Raw genomic sequence first — 15,562 nt, 5'->3', positions numbered from 1 at the left:
ATTGAAAATAATATAAAAAGACATTCAATGCAAATGAAAATAAAAAGAAAGCAGGGGTATCTACACTTATTATCAGACAAAATAGATTCAAGCCAAAAACAATAAAAGAAAAGGAAGGTTATTATATAATGATAAAGGGGTCAATACAAGTTATATTTTGTAAATTTGTATTCACCCAACCTAGAATCACCTAAATATATAAATCAAATAATAACAGACCTAAAAAGGGAAAAAAACAGCATAACAATAATTGCACGGGACTTCAATACCCTACTTTTCACAAAGAAGAGATCATCTAAAAAGAATATCACGCCATGGCCAAGTGGCTCAGTTGGCTGGATCACTGTCCCATTCACCAAAATGCTATAGGTTTGATTCCCAGTCAGGACATATACATAAGTGAGGGGTTCGAACCCCAATCATGGTGCATTCAGGAGGCAACTGATCCATGTTTCTCTCTCACATCAATATCTCTCTCTCTCTCTTTCCCCCCTTTTTCTCTCTCTAAAATCAATAAACATATCCTTGGGTGAGGATTCTAAAAAAAAAAATCACTTAAATTATACATTTAGACCCAATAGACTTAACAGACATTTACAAAATATTCCATTCAATAGCAGAATCCACATTCTTCTCAAGCACACATGTGGAACATTCTCCTGAATAGATCATACACTAGGCCACAAAACAATTCTTAATAAATTTAAGAAAGTTAAAATTATACCAAGTATTTTTACCACAATGGTATGAAACTAAAAATTAATTATAAGAACACTGGAAAATTCACAAACATGTGAATTGAAGAACATGCTTCTAAACAACCAAGGGTCAAAGAAAAAAATCAAAAGAAAAATTTAAAAAATCTTTAAACAAATGAAAATGGAAATAAAACATACCAGAACTTATGATATGCAGCAAAATCAGTTCTAAAGGGAAATTCATAGCAATAAACACCCACATATAAGAAAAGAGTTCACATAAACAACCTAGCTTTACACCTCCATTAAATTTAAAAAGAACAAAAGAAGCAGAACAAAACAACAACAAAAATCCCAAACATCAGAGTAGAAATAAATGCAATAAAAACTAAAAAGACAATAGAAAAGCTAAGTGAAACTAAACGCTGATTTATTGAAAAGATAAACAAAATAAGCAAACCTTTACCTAGACTGACCAAGAAAAGGAGATGAATCAGCCCTGGCTGGCATAGCTCAGTGGATTGAGCGCAGGCTGCGAACCAAAGTGTCGCAGGTTCGATTCCCAGTCTGGGCAATGCCTGGGTTTGCAGGCCACGGCCCCCAGCAACTGCACATTGATGTTTCTCTTTCTCTTTCTCCCTCCCTTCCCTCTCTAAAAATAAATAAATAAAATCTTGGGGGAAAAAAAGGTGATTTTAGTTTTGGGAAAAGCAAGAAGTCGCAGGGTGCCAAATCTGGGCTGTAGGGAGACTGAGTCACCTGAGTGATTTAATGTTTCACAAAAAAACTCTGCATGAGATGTGATGTATGAGCAGGTACATTGTCATGATGAAGCTGTCAATCACCAGTTGCCCATAGCTGTAGCCTTCTGAATCATCTGAATATTTTCCGAGGGAGAATGTTCAAAATCTGATGCAGATTTCATTGCTCTACTCACTTAGTCATTTTGAATGTGATGGCCACACAGTATACATGCTCACTCAACATCTACATCCGCCACTAATTAGTACAGTGAAGTTGTCACTGTTCATGCATGTGCATTCCAGTCCACCCACTTTGGCTGCTGCAGGTTATTTGGATATCGCACAAACCATTCTCATTATATTAACAATGACTGGGCTTTTTCCAGACAGACCCTGTGTGTATGTATATATACAGAGGGTCAGGCACAAATAATGCCCTTTTTTATTACAAAATTATAAGCATGTAATTCTGTAGCATAACAATATCACACTCAAGCATATTATATGACATTTTAGGTGAAATATTCAAATTAAAACTAAATTATTACACCTATATTATTATCCTACCAATCACACTCAAACAGGAGTTACTTCTGCCAGACTATATATATACATGTATACACACTCATACATTATATACACGTATATATCTATATATCTATATACATAAATATCTAAATATACATCTTATAACTTTATTTGTCAATTATACCTCATAAAGCTGAAAAAGTGAAAAAAATCACTTATCTATGGAAATTTTTAAATAAATGATTTGTTAATTTAAAAAATGTCCTCAATAGCTATTTTACATTGCATGTTTTTATTTCTATCTGTGGGTACCAGGAATTTCTACAAAGACATCAAGAGTACATGAAGATACTATTTTCTTGAGAAGAAATAGAAAAGGATAAAGAAGTCTTAGGTTCCCAAGATTTAAAGATATCAAAACTAAAAAATATATTTCCCATAAAATTAAAGAAAGTTAGAATAGTAACATTTGCTTTACATTGCAAAATGTTACAAGTGGAGGTAAATGAGGTTTAAGGAGCAAAGTAATATATTACAAAGAATAGATTCTTTCCAGTATTTACTGTTTAGTCATAGATAAATCTGTATTCTAAACTCCTCTAAATATCAAACTAAAAAGCCACATTATTGAAACTTTCTGATGTTTTGTAGAACAAAAAAACATAAATAACTTTCTCATAATTTATAGAAAAGTATTTAATTATACATGACAATGCTAAAGTATTGATTACATATGTCCCATTTAACCTGATAGCCTCACAGTATATCAAATACATTTTACATAGCTATGATAAGTATATATATGTATAACTAAAAGATATACTACTCTTCATTTATCTTTTTTCCATTGAAACTAGTTTTAACAATATGGTGAGCCTGATTAAAAAATGAGTAAGAAACCCCCTTCTTTCTATACTCTGAAAAGTGGGGAAGAAATGCCCCAATAATCCTAAATATGGTGGCCAAATATTCATATTTTCCTAATATCTACATAGGCCAATGTTTTCAATGGATGCTTATTGTATTCAATTTAAAACCAAGCAAGCATTACAAGAGGAATACAGGGAGCCACAAAGCAAGAGGTAAACTAGCAAATAATAAGATTTACATATTAAAAGAGGACAAGAACCATTTAATTTCAAAGCATAAATTATACTTGCAAGAGACTAGATCCACCTGCAGTCAAAAAGTACCTCATAAAGGCAAAGAAATCATATGAAGCTCAGACACAATTCACCAAATTCAAGCATCAACAGTGTTAAGCACCAGCTACTCAAAACCATTAATACATTAAAAAAGGTACAAGAGAATAGCTGATCCACTCAGTCACAAGCTGAACTCCCTGAAAAGCACAAGGTAGGCTTTGGAAGGTTGGCTGCACATACCAAAGTTTGCAAACCATCTATCAAAAATTATCTCATTTGACTTCTACTTAGAATCATCACAGAAGGATAAGGTAGAATTTAAAAAATCAATTACAATTTAAGTTGAAGATTTATCATCAACTAAAAAAGTTGCTGCAAAATCCTATTCAAATCTCCCTTCCAGCTGTATGTATACTTTGAAGTTTTTCATTATCATACATTATTACTGTTTCTTCTACTGCGGAGCACCTACATAACAGGATCCAAAACACAGTGCAAAGAAGGGAAGGAGTAAAAACTGAGAGAAATTTCCAGCACTACAAAATACTTAATTCTTTGTTCTTTAAAGTTTCATAAAGATATTGCCTTCTGAAATCAAGAGCTAGAAACAGTCTAAAATCATGATCAGGGTAAGGGGACTATTGGGGAGGTGAGGGGAAAGTCGGTGAGGTAGTTGGGAGAAGACTACAAGATCCAGTGATAGGCCCTGGCTGCTGTGGCTCAGTGGACTGAGTGCCAGCCTGCAAACCAAAGAGTCACTGGTTTGATTCCCCGTCAGGGCATGTGCCTGGGTTGCAGGCCAAGGTCCCCCAGCAGGGGGCATGAAATAGGAGGCAACCATACATTGATGTTTCTCTCCCTCTCTTTCTCCTTCCCCTCCCTCTCTAAAAATAAATAAAATCTTTAAAAAGTAAATCCAATGACAGAAAAATCTACTGTGAAAATACTAAAAACCTGAGAATTTTTACATTGGCCTTCTGTCCTTGTTCCCTACAGCTGCTTCTCCCCAACCCTCCTGATAAAATCCAAATTGTGCAATGGCCAATAATCAATAAGATCAATTCTTTGACAGTCATCATTGACCAACTATTTCCCAAACTAGTTGAATTATGTTTGACCCCCTACTGCTAAATCCCTATAAAAAAATTCTACCATCCTTCCTCAAGTTACAACTCTCTTCCAGAGCCTTTCATGCTCAGCATTATCTTATGCTGACAGTGGCCTGGTTAAATTTCTTTCAAACTGGAAAAAGTTCTAGGAGGTCAACACAGCGGGAATTTGCTTGATTTTTATTTTCTTGCTGGGCTCCAAGGTAATAGTGGGCACTATTTCTGTGTCCATATAGACTCACTAGAAAAATAAACAATAGAAAAGTAAAGTTTCCACTGATCATTTAAAAATAATAATAAAGACAAACATTTATTAAAAGCCTACCTCAACTGCTATGTACTTTTATCTAATTAATTCTATTCAATCCTCACTACAACCCCTGGGATAAATATTCTTATATTCATTCTACAGATGAGACATCAGAACCTCAGATGGTAAATTTTTTATTATGAATATTTTATTATACACAAAAAAGTATGACTGCAATAATCACCAAAAACTCCCCAACTGTGCATCAGCTGGTGAGTGCATAAGCTCACTGTAGTATATAATAATAAAAATAACATTTTTCAAAAAACCCTACTAGTGTGCACAACATGGATGAATCCAAATCTATTATGTGAAGTAAAAGAAGCCAGATTTTAAAAGGTACATGCTGCTTCTGGTCAAGATGGCAGCACAGGTAAACACAGCTTGCCTCCTCACACAACCACATCAAAATTACAACTAAAACATAGAACCACCATCATCAAAACTTTCAGAAATTGAATTGAATGGAAGTCTGACAACTATGGAATAAAAGGAACCACATCCATCCAGACTGGTAGGAGGGGTAGAGACACATAACAGGCTGGTCCCACATCCACGTGTGGTGGATAAAAATTCAGAATGTATATCTTGAAAGCAGAAGTCCAGCCCCACACCAGGCCCCAGCCCAGGGTTCCAGTGCCAGAAAGATAATTCCCCATAACTTCTGGCTGCAAAATCAGTGGGGAGTGAGCCAATGGAAAAACATTTGGAGTCCCGAGCAGCTCCCCTTAAAGAATCCACAAATGAACGTAATCAGACTTACTCCCTCTGAGTTCCAGCAACTAGGTAGCAGCTTCAAAGGCACTAGTGGCATAAAGGGAGTACCTGAAGTCTCTGGCATCAAGGCAAGAGCTGGGGGACAGCTTTCTCAGTGACAGAAACGGGACAGAGACCAATATTCGTCTTCTAAACCCTTACCCCACAAAGCCACAGAGCCAGCACAGGTCCACCCAAGATATGAATGTCTGGTCTTGGCTCATATCACAACTTCCTAAGTCCTATCAAACAGGCAACTGCCAACCTGAGTAAGAACCCAGCCCCCATGCCTCTCACAAAGTGGTCCCAGGCCTGGCACTAGCAGCAGCCAGTCTAGATTCACAGCTTGGCTTCACCTGGAAATCTCTAAGATCGGCACAAGTAACAGCAATCTCATGGCTTTATAGTTCAGGCAGGGTGGCCCCAGCCAGAACACAGGTGGAGGCTGACCTTGGCCTGTACCACCCTGGGAATCCCAGGGCTTGCACACCCAGTGGACAGCTACAGACCACATCGGAGCCACCCAGCCCCTCCACAACTGATCCTCCACAGAGGGTAGATTGGTAGTTAGTAGTCACAGCCAGTCTTTGCAGCTGACTGGCCTGGGTAAATCCCTCCCATTGACCTGCCAACAGCAACCAAGGCTCAACTGTAAGAGGAGAGTGTACTCACTCCACACAGAGGATGCACCTCGAGCACCTATCTTGGGTGACAGGGAAGGCTGTACCACTGGACCATACAGAACACCTACTACATTAGGCCATGCTGCCAAGACAGTGAGTCACAGCAGCTCTACCTAACACATAGAAACAAACACAGGGAAGTTGCCAAAATGAAGAGACAAGGAAACATGGCCCACATGAAAGAACAGATCAACACTCCAGAAAAAGAACTAAACAAAAGGGAGATAAGCAATCTATCAGATGCAGAGTTCAAAACACTGGTTATAAGGATACTCAAGGAACGTAGTGAAGACCTCAACAGCATAAAAAAGATCCAGTCAGACACAAAGGATACACTAATTGAAATAAAGAACGATTTACAGGGAAACAACTGTAGAGTGGATGAAGCTGAGACTCAAAGCAATTCACTGGTACATAAGGAAGCAAAAAACAACCCATCAGAACAACAAGAAAAAAAGAATCCACAAAAAACAAGGATAGTGTAAGCAGCCTCTGGGAGAACTTCGAATGTTCCAACATTCACATCATAGGGGTGCCAGAAGGAGAAGAGAAAGACCAAGAGATTGGAAATCTATCTGAAAACAGTAATGAAAGGAAACTTCCCTGATTTGGTGAAGGAAACAGACATGCAAGTCCAGGAAGCACAGAGAGGACCAAACAGGCCCACTCCATGACACATCATAATCAAAAAGTCAAAGATTAAAGATAGAGAGAGAATCTTAAAAGCAGCAAGAGAAAAGCAGTTATTTACCTATAAGGGAGTTCCCATGAGACTGTCAGCTGATTTCTGAAAAGAAACTTTGCAGGCTAGAAGAGACTGGCGAGAAATATTCAAACTCATGAAAACCAGGGACCTACAGCGAACATTGCTCCACTCAGCAAATCTATCATTCAGAATCCAAGAACAGATAAAGAGCTTCCCAGACAAGAAAAAACTAAAGGAGTTCATCATCACCAAACTATTACTCTAGGAAATGTTAATGGAACTTATTTAAGAAACAGGAAATCAAAACTATGAACAGATAAAATGGCAAAAAATACATATCTATCAACTATTGAATCTAAAAAACAAATTAAGAAAACAAGAACAGAGACAGAATCATGGATACTTAGAGGGTTGTGATGGTTGCCAGATGGGAGGGGCTATAAGGGAATGGGTAAAGAGGTGAGGGGATTAAGAAATACAAATAGGTAGTTATGGAATAACCATGGGGATATAAAGTACAGTATAGGAAATGGAGTAGCCAAAGAACTTATACACATGACCCAGGCATGGTGGGTAGAGTGGGTCAAAGGAGAAAAACTGGGACATTAAATAGCATTATCAATAAAATATAATTTTTAAAAAAGGTACATGCTAAATGATTCCATTTAAATGACATATTGGGAAAGTCAATTAAACTATATGGACAAAAAATACATTAGTGGTTGCTCAGGATTGAGGTAGATTTGAGTGAACTTGGAAGATTATAGTGATAAACATAAATCTGTCAAAATTCAGACTGAATCCTAAATACAAATAAAAAGTTTAATGTATGACTAAAATCTAGACAAGTATGAAACTGTTAAAACTCAGCTACTGTCAAAAATTTTAAGATGAGTTATTTTTAGCACCAAATACACCACAGAACAATACAAGAAATACAATGTACCATATTCAGCTATAACTTTGTTTTTTTTATTTGTTTTGTTTTTGTAATCCTCATCTGAGGACATTTTTTCATTGCTCTTAGAGAGAGAGAGGAAATAAGAGAGGAAGGGAAAGAAACATCCATGTGACAGAGAAGCATCAATCAGTTACCTCTTGCATGCACCCGGTCCAGGTATTGTTCACTCCTGGACTGGAAATGGAACCTACAACCTAGGTATGTGCCCCAAACAGGAACTAAACCCACAACCTTTCAGATACTGGACAATGATCCCACCAACTGAGCCACATCAGCCAGGGCCAGCCACGACTTGTTTTATGCAGCCCTTTTACTTTAAAGTACTAAACTAAAAACTAAAACTACAGGAAATAAAACATTTTTCATTTTATACATGTCATATTATATATAGTAGGTAATCTGAAAATATTTGTTAACTAATACAGAATTCGAAAGGGTTTAGATTGACCTTTCTACTTCACTGAAACATACATATGTAGCTTCAAACACAAAATCATTCAACTGGTGTGGCTCAGTTGATTTGGCAGCATCCCACAAAGTACAAGGTTGCCAGTTCGATTCCCAGTCAGGGAACATCCTGGGTTGCAGTTTGATCCCTGGTTGAGGTCCATACAAGGGGCAACCAATTGATGCTTCTCTCCCTCTCTTTCTTCTTCCCTCCCTCTTTAAAAATAAAATAAAATCTTTTGTAAAATATTCATTTCTCAAATTATTAATATATGATGGAACAGGTAATTGCTGTGCACAAAATGTACTAACCTGAATTTGTTCAGTTAATCAGTAAGGGCAATAGAGCACTTTATTGTGAATGAAAACACCATCAGGATCATGGATATGCTCTTAACAAAAGCAGCAACCTAGAATAAAAGAAGAAAATATGAAATTCAGCCCTACTCAAATTTCAGTTAGTCTTATTATAGTTTCTTTTTAATCCCTTTTTTCTTTCCTTATGTAGCCAATCGTGATATATAAAATGTTTGCATATTCACTTATTCTGCAAGCAGTGCTTTTCAAATCCAAATAAAGAATAGGTTTTCATTTCGCAAATTACACTCAAATGTAGTAACATTCAGTGCTTTAATCTCTTTCATAGTTCATCTTAAAATAAGTCAACACCTATAAAACTTCCTCTGTGAGCACAAAATTCTTTAATTTTGTCTACTTTTTAAAATACAGGGCAATTGAAATGTCTCTCTTTTCACATTAATGCTTAAAATCTTCTATATCCCCACATTCCAATTAGCTGTGTAACATAATTTCTGACTGTCTTCTACACAAATTTCCACTCAAGTCAATTTAATTTGCTCACTTTCCACAGAACAACTTTGGTATTCTCAGCTGTCACCCCCAACACACCATTCTTTCTTTTCAGAACAGGGACTTTTTCTTCCTTATCCTCTTTGTCAATCAATGCACATCAATCAACTTTCTCAAAACCCTGCCCCTCTCTTCCTCCATGAGAGCTGATATAGGAATTCTGTACTCCATTAATCCTTGCTAGAATATTTTGCTGCTTTATATAAGTGCTATCTCGTTCTGTCTTCTGATTAGAGACCCTGTCTCCTATTTTTTTTTGCTTCCTCTCCATCATCTGGGACCGTGTTTGACACACAGAAGTATTCCTTATGAGTGACCAATAAGTGAACTGGTCTTTACTTCCTGACTCTATGTTCTACAAAGCTGGCTAGATATTTTAAGTAAATAATACCCTACAACAAATGTTCTCTAGGCATCTCATATTTACTATGGCCTAGCCAAATATTATTAAAGTGATGCATTTGTAATGAAGATGAACTTCTCACAAACTCTTTTCCATGTTGAAGGCCAGGAGCATTATTCTTTTTGTTTAATAGTGTTTAGTTTATCAAGCTAAAAATGGACTATAAACATATTACACTAGGTAAGCTTTTACATTTATATCATCAACTTCATAAAAGAATAATTATCAAATTCATTTACATTTCAAGGTTTCTACTTCACTTTCAGTAAAATAATTTTGTAGGTCACTATTGGCATTGATAAAATACATCTGAACTTCAGAAGTATATATGCATTTCAAAAGTTTACTATTTCATAACAAGAAATAAAAATTTAGCCAATAACCCCATAAAATAAGACTTCTTGCACAGCAAACACTGCTATATAAAATAATTTGAAAAATAAACAGCACAGTATTTTATTCATTGTTTTCTTCCTACTCAAGCTTTCATAATATATAAAACTTAATAAATGATTTTATGGGTATTATAAAAATGGGAAAATTAAAATAAGCCATCCTTAATTAACACAGCCAAAGAGATATAAAACTATATCATACCTATTTACTGTTAGCCTTTTAAAACATAATTCTCTACTGTAACTCAGTAAAATGATCACTTTTATGCATGTCAAGTTAAAGAACTAACTGCAAGGAATTAAGAATCTAATGATATGCTACTGAGTCTTTAATGTGTACCAAATGCCTTAACTAAGCACTGTACATGGGCTAATGTTAAATCATTTAAAATCTCATAACCACCCTGTAATTATCATCTCCATTTTACAGTTGAGATAACAAATTCAGTTAATAAATGGTGGGGTTAGAATCTGAACCCAGATCTGACTCCAAAACCATAGTTTTTTCCACTTTACCAAGTTACAATCTACATTAAAAGTTGGTTTTCAGTAATTCATTAATATCAGTAATATTATCATTCAACCTCAATTACACCGAAATGTGAATTATCTGTAGTACATGGTTTAACCTGAAACTTAGATATATTTATAATCCTTGATGGTTACAAGCTAGTAAATGCTCGTCATTTGATAAGCAATGAGGACCACATATATAAAAATAGGCAGGCCACCATGAATGAACAGGCTATTCTGAAACCTATTCAGAATCCAGAGTGCATTTCCCTTTTATATAAAAACAATGCTAAAAATGGTAATTCTATTCCCAGGCCAACCCACACTGAAAAAGTAATTAATTAACTATTATCTAGCTACCATTTATAAATTTTGGGAAGTGTGTGTGTGTGTGTATGTGTGTGTGTGTGTGTGTGTGTGTGTCTGTCTGTCTGTCCATGGAGGGGGAGTGGTATTAAGTTCCAAATTGTGAACTCAGGAATTCATCTGCCTCCCAGTTTGTCAGTGAAAGCAGAGATGTCCCTAACATCCATAGCAGCATGGCAGCCTTGCAAAGAGGTGAGTATTCAGCAGCAGAATCTAGGGTGAACAAGACCCTAGATTAATTAATAGTATCTGCTGGAAAATCTGATCACATTAGAGAAAGCATTCCTCCACATAGGAATCACTTCGTGGGAAATTTCTGAATTTCTACACTATAGAGCACTTAAAACAAAAACTAACTATTTCACAAGTTAATTTGATGTACTGTAGAAAACACACCTTTACATTCCCTTTTGTCTATTTCTACTTGAGCATAAAACTATCAACCTGGCAAAATTATGGTTTAAAATATTAATACAGCAACTATGTATTACCTCTACATTCATTTATTTTAAAAAATCTATAATGATTATTAAATTATTGATATTAAATTATTTCACTTAAACCTCACAACAGTCCTCTGACCTTGTTGTTAACCCATTTTACAGATAGAAAAACAGAAGTTTAGTAAAGTAACTTCTCTCTTCAAGGTCACACAACTAATATATGGTAGAATAAGGTCTGCTAGCAAAGATCGTGATCTTATTCACTTTACTACATTTACTGAGCACCTAGCAGCTAGACACTGTGAAGGAAAAAAAGAGGTACAAAATCACAGACCTTAACCAAAAATATTCACATTCTGACAACCATTCAACAAATACTTCTTGAGTCCCTATTACATTCCACATACTGTTTGAAGTTAAATCCAAGATGTTTGTACTAATGGCTCTTCACTGAGGTTCTCCTTAAATAATATTAACTCTACTATATAATAATCTCCATTGCCAGGGATTTTTGGAGAAATGGCTGATTCCACAGAATCATCAGAAACTTACAAAGCAAGCATGGAACAACTTTATCATACCAGGAGCAAGAAGGCTATCAAACACTACACTACTGTGATCACACACATGGATTCAGAAATCTTTTTTTTTTTAAGATTTTATTTACTTATTTTTAGAGAGGGAAGGGAGGGAGGGAGGGGGACAGAGAGAGAGAGAGAGAGAGAGAGAGAGAGAAACATCAATGTGCGGTTGCTGGGGGTTATGGCCTGCAACCCAGGCATGTACCCTGGCTGGGAATCGAACCTGGGACACTTTGGTTCCCAGCCCGCGCTCAATCCACTGAGCTACGCCAGCCAGGGGGATTCAGAAATCTTTTAAAGTGGTTCTCTCTGGTCAAAGATAGGACAGTTTGAGTCCCATTAACTATATTAATTGTAATGGATTAAATCTAAATATGTCTAAATTTATGAGTGCATAGCAATCCTTTAAAAAATAAACAAAAACACCTTGATTTTTCAAGGAATAAATTTACTACTTGAAAACTGATAAATAAAGAATTAAGCATTTATCCTGTCTTTCCTTATAAATTGTGCTATTTGATAACAAAATAGCAGGTGAGGACAGTATTCTATGGAAGTATCCTAAGTCACAGTGAAAGAGAAATTATTTAGAATATCACCACTTTGCTACTCCCAATGAATTTTTGGATCTAGGCATTAAATATCAATGGCTCATAACATCACATACACACAAAAAAAGACTCATGCAGATATCAAGTACCTCCTGACGAACACACCAACTACATACAGTCTTGCCAAAGAAATCACATCAGAGTCTGATCAAGCCTCTGGATACTTAGCAAAACCTGCAGGACATATAGGAGCAGACTAGCATGCTGAATTACACCATGGGTATGCAATTCGCAGAATCCAAAGAATGGGAAACCACAAGTCAAAATATCCAGAGTCAAATGCTGAACTGCAGGGAGATGAAATGAGAAGGGGGACTTAAAGATTAAAGACACCAAAAAAATTTCAAATTCAAAAAGAAAATAGATAAGATTAAATTATAGTGTCCAGAGATGCATATTTGGGGGATGAAACTGGATTACTGTAAAAATAAAATAATAGTTAGTACTGGGGAGGAAGGCAGTTATGATTGGGATAGAGTACATTGAAAACAGCTGGAGTAGCTGGCCAAGTTCTACTTCTTGACCCGGATGGTAGTTATAGTTGTGTTTACTTTATAATACATTAAATACATTTGGGGTTTTTTGTGGTCTTCTGCATCTGTGCTTTATTTTACCACAAAATTTTTTTAAAGAATTCTGAATCTAACAAAGTTAAAATTCTAACTCTATCACATTCCTGTTGTATGATCCTAAGCAAGGCATTTAATATCTCTATGCTTCAGTTTCCTCATACATAAAATAGGGAAAATAATACTTAACCATAATTATGAGTATAGTTAAAATGTTCAGCAAAGTACCCACTGAATAATATTATTTCAATAAATGATAGTTATCACCTATTCAAAACTGTGAAGTTGTATAGGGGAACCATGCAAATTCTTTGTATAGAATGATTACAGTACTATTTCCTTTAATATTAAAGATTTCTGCATTATCAGTCACTCTGCATGTAAATTCTTGAAAGTTAACAAAATCTAACAGAGAAATCAGAAAGTACTTACATAAGATTTTTAGTCTACAGTGAGACCAAATGCCTTAAAAAGCAGACACATACATGTTTCTGGTTTTACTTTTTAAATTAACATACAGTAAAACTGACGTTTGGGGGGAGGAGTGGGAGTATACAGGTCTATGAATTTCAACACATGTATAAATTTGTGTAACCACCACCACACTCAGGAAACAGAACAGTTCCATCACACCACAAAACTCCCTAATACTATCACTAGTTTATCCTCCTCTCCCCACCCACAATCCTTGAACCAGTGATCTGTTCTCCATGACTATAGGTTTATATTTTTGAGAATGTCATATAAATGGAATCATGAGACTGTTTTCTTTCACTAAGCATAATGTCTTTAATATTCATTCAAGTTGTTGCATATACCAACAGTCGGTTCCTTTTTACTACTGGGTAGTGTTCCATTATATGGTGTATCCATTCACACATTGACACCGGGGACACTTCCAGTTTTTGACAATTATGAATAGAGCTGCTATAAACACTAATATATTAGTTTTTGAGGTAACATAGCTCCATTTCTCTTGGGCAAATACCTACGGGTGGGATTTCTGAGTTTTATGTTAAATGTTATGTTTAACTTTGTAAGACTGTCAAACTGTTATCCAAAATAGCTGTACAATTTTGCATTCACATCAGCAATGTGCTCGAGTTTCAGTTGCTCCACATCCTTGCCAGCTTGGTATTGTCAAAGTTTTTTGTTTTCTGTTTTTGTTTTGATATTCTAATAGGTATATAGTGGTATCTCTTTGTGGTTTTAATTGGCATTTGCCTACTAGCTAATGATGCTGATATACTTCTGATTTTTACTATTACATTTAATTCAACTTGTTAAAGAACTATGTTTAATATTTCAGCATTCAGCCTGTTAGTGGAATGAAAGAGTTTTATAAATTAAACTAAGCTTGATGTCTTTTCAGAATCATTTACAACACTGAAGATTTCAAATTGTCTTCACAAGTAATAACAGAAAGTATATGCAAACATTTTCAGTGCACTGGGTATAAAATGTACCCAAATAAATTCAACTTGTACTAAATTGAGTTTGTGTAGCTTCTTAATAAAAATTGAGGAAATTAATAGCTTCTTTTTCAACTTCCTTCTAGGACTCATCTTTCCAGAAACTCCTTCCACAAAATAACCGAAGTGTAATGTTACCACTCAACATTTATTAAGTGTTTGTTTTATGCTAAGCAATATTAGGCCTTATCTATATAAATATTACTACATCAAATCACCCTGTCCTCAGTTTATATTATTCATTATTTTTAAAAAGTAACTACTTTCTTGTTTTCTAAATAGTCTTTCTCTTTTAGAACAGTTTTAAAGAAAAATCCGTAAGATAGCAGAGTTCCAATATAACATCCTCCCATCAATTTTCTCTATTAACATCTTACATTAAAATAGTATATTTGTTAAAATTAATAAATCAGTACTAATATATTATTACTAACTAAAGCCCATAGTTTATTCAGATTTCCTTTTTTTTTTTAATATTTTATTTATTTATTTTTAGAGAGGGAAGGGAGGGAGATAGAGAGAGAGAGAGAGAGAAACATCAATGTGTGGTTGCTGGGGGCTATGGCCTGCAACCCAGGAATGTACCCTGGCTGGGAATTGAACCTGGGACACTTTGGTTCCCAGCCCGCGCTCAATCCACTGAGCTACGCCAGTCAGGGCTGATTTCCTTCTTTTGTACCTAGTAACCTATTTCTGTTCTAGGATCCTATTCAGAATATGACATTACATTTAGTTGTCATGTCTTTTTAGATTCCTCCTGGCTGTGACAGTTTTTCAGACTTGCCTTTTTTTTTAATGACTTGATGGTATTGATGAGCACCAATTAAGTATTTTGTAGGATGCCCCAGGCATCGAACTAGCAACCTGGGTATGTGCCCTGACTGGGAATTGAACCTGTAAACTTTTGGTCTACAGGATGATACTCCAACCAGTTAAGCCACACCAGCCAGGGCCTACCATACTCATTTCTTTTTAAGATGTTATTTATTTATTTTTAGAGAAGAAGGGAGGAAGAATGAGAGGGAGAGAAACATCGATCTGTGGTTGCCTCTCGCTTACCCCCAACTGGGGACCCCATCGGCAAACCTGGCATGTGCCCTGACTGGGAATCAAAGCAGCAACCCTTCAATTTGTAGGACAGCACTCAATCCACTGAGCCAGATCAGATCAGCCAGGGCTCATTTTTAAACTTAAAATTTTTAACTCATTAAACAAATCTCATTGTGATGCAAAGCTTGGTTCAAATTTTTAAA

At 35.7% G+C, this 15,562-nt stretch overlaps 1 protein-coding gene across 9 annotated transcripts in view; it reads right to left on the bottom strand.

Annotated features, from left to right (window-relative positions):
* The window catches only part of FUT8 (fucosyltransferase 8), a 187,870-nt gene that overhangs the window by 143,170 nt on the left and 29,138 nt on the right, over nucleotides 1–15,562 (bottom strand). For 8 of the 9 annotated variants that reach the window (XM_045823069.1, XM_045823068.1, XM_045823066.1 and 5 more), the window contains exon 2: nucleotides 8,399–8,496. The exons of the other annotated variant lie outside the window; for it this stretch is intronic. The gene's annotated coding sequence lies outside the window, so the exon portion shown is untranslated. The remainder of the gene's footprint in view (nucleotides 1–8,398; nucleotides 8,497–15,562) is intronic. 9 annotated transcript variants of the gene reach the window in all.

The sequence above is a fragment of the Phyllostomus hastatus genome, unplaced genomic scaffold (genome assembly GCF_019186645.2).
Source record: "Phyllostomus hastatus isolate PE091 unplaced genomic scaffold, TTU_PhHast_1.1 phas_scaffold_501, whole genome shotgun sequence".
In the NCBI taxonomy this organism is placed as follows: domain Eukaryota; kingdom Metazoa; phylum Chordata; class Mammalia; order Chiroptera; family Phyllostomidae; genus Phyllostomus; species Phyllostomus hastatus.
The sequence above is the reverse complement of the archived record's forward strand: the minus strand, read 5'-3'. Positions and strand labels throughout refer to the sequence as shown.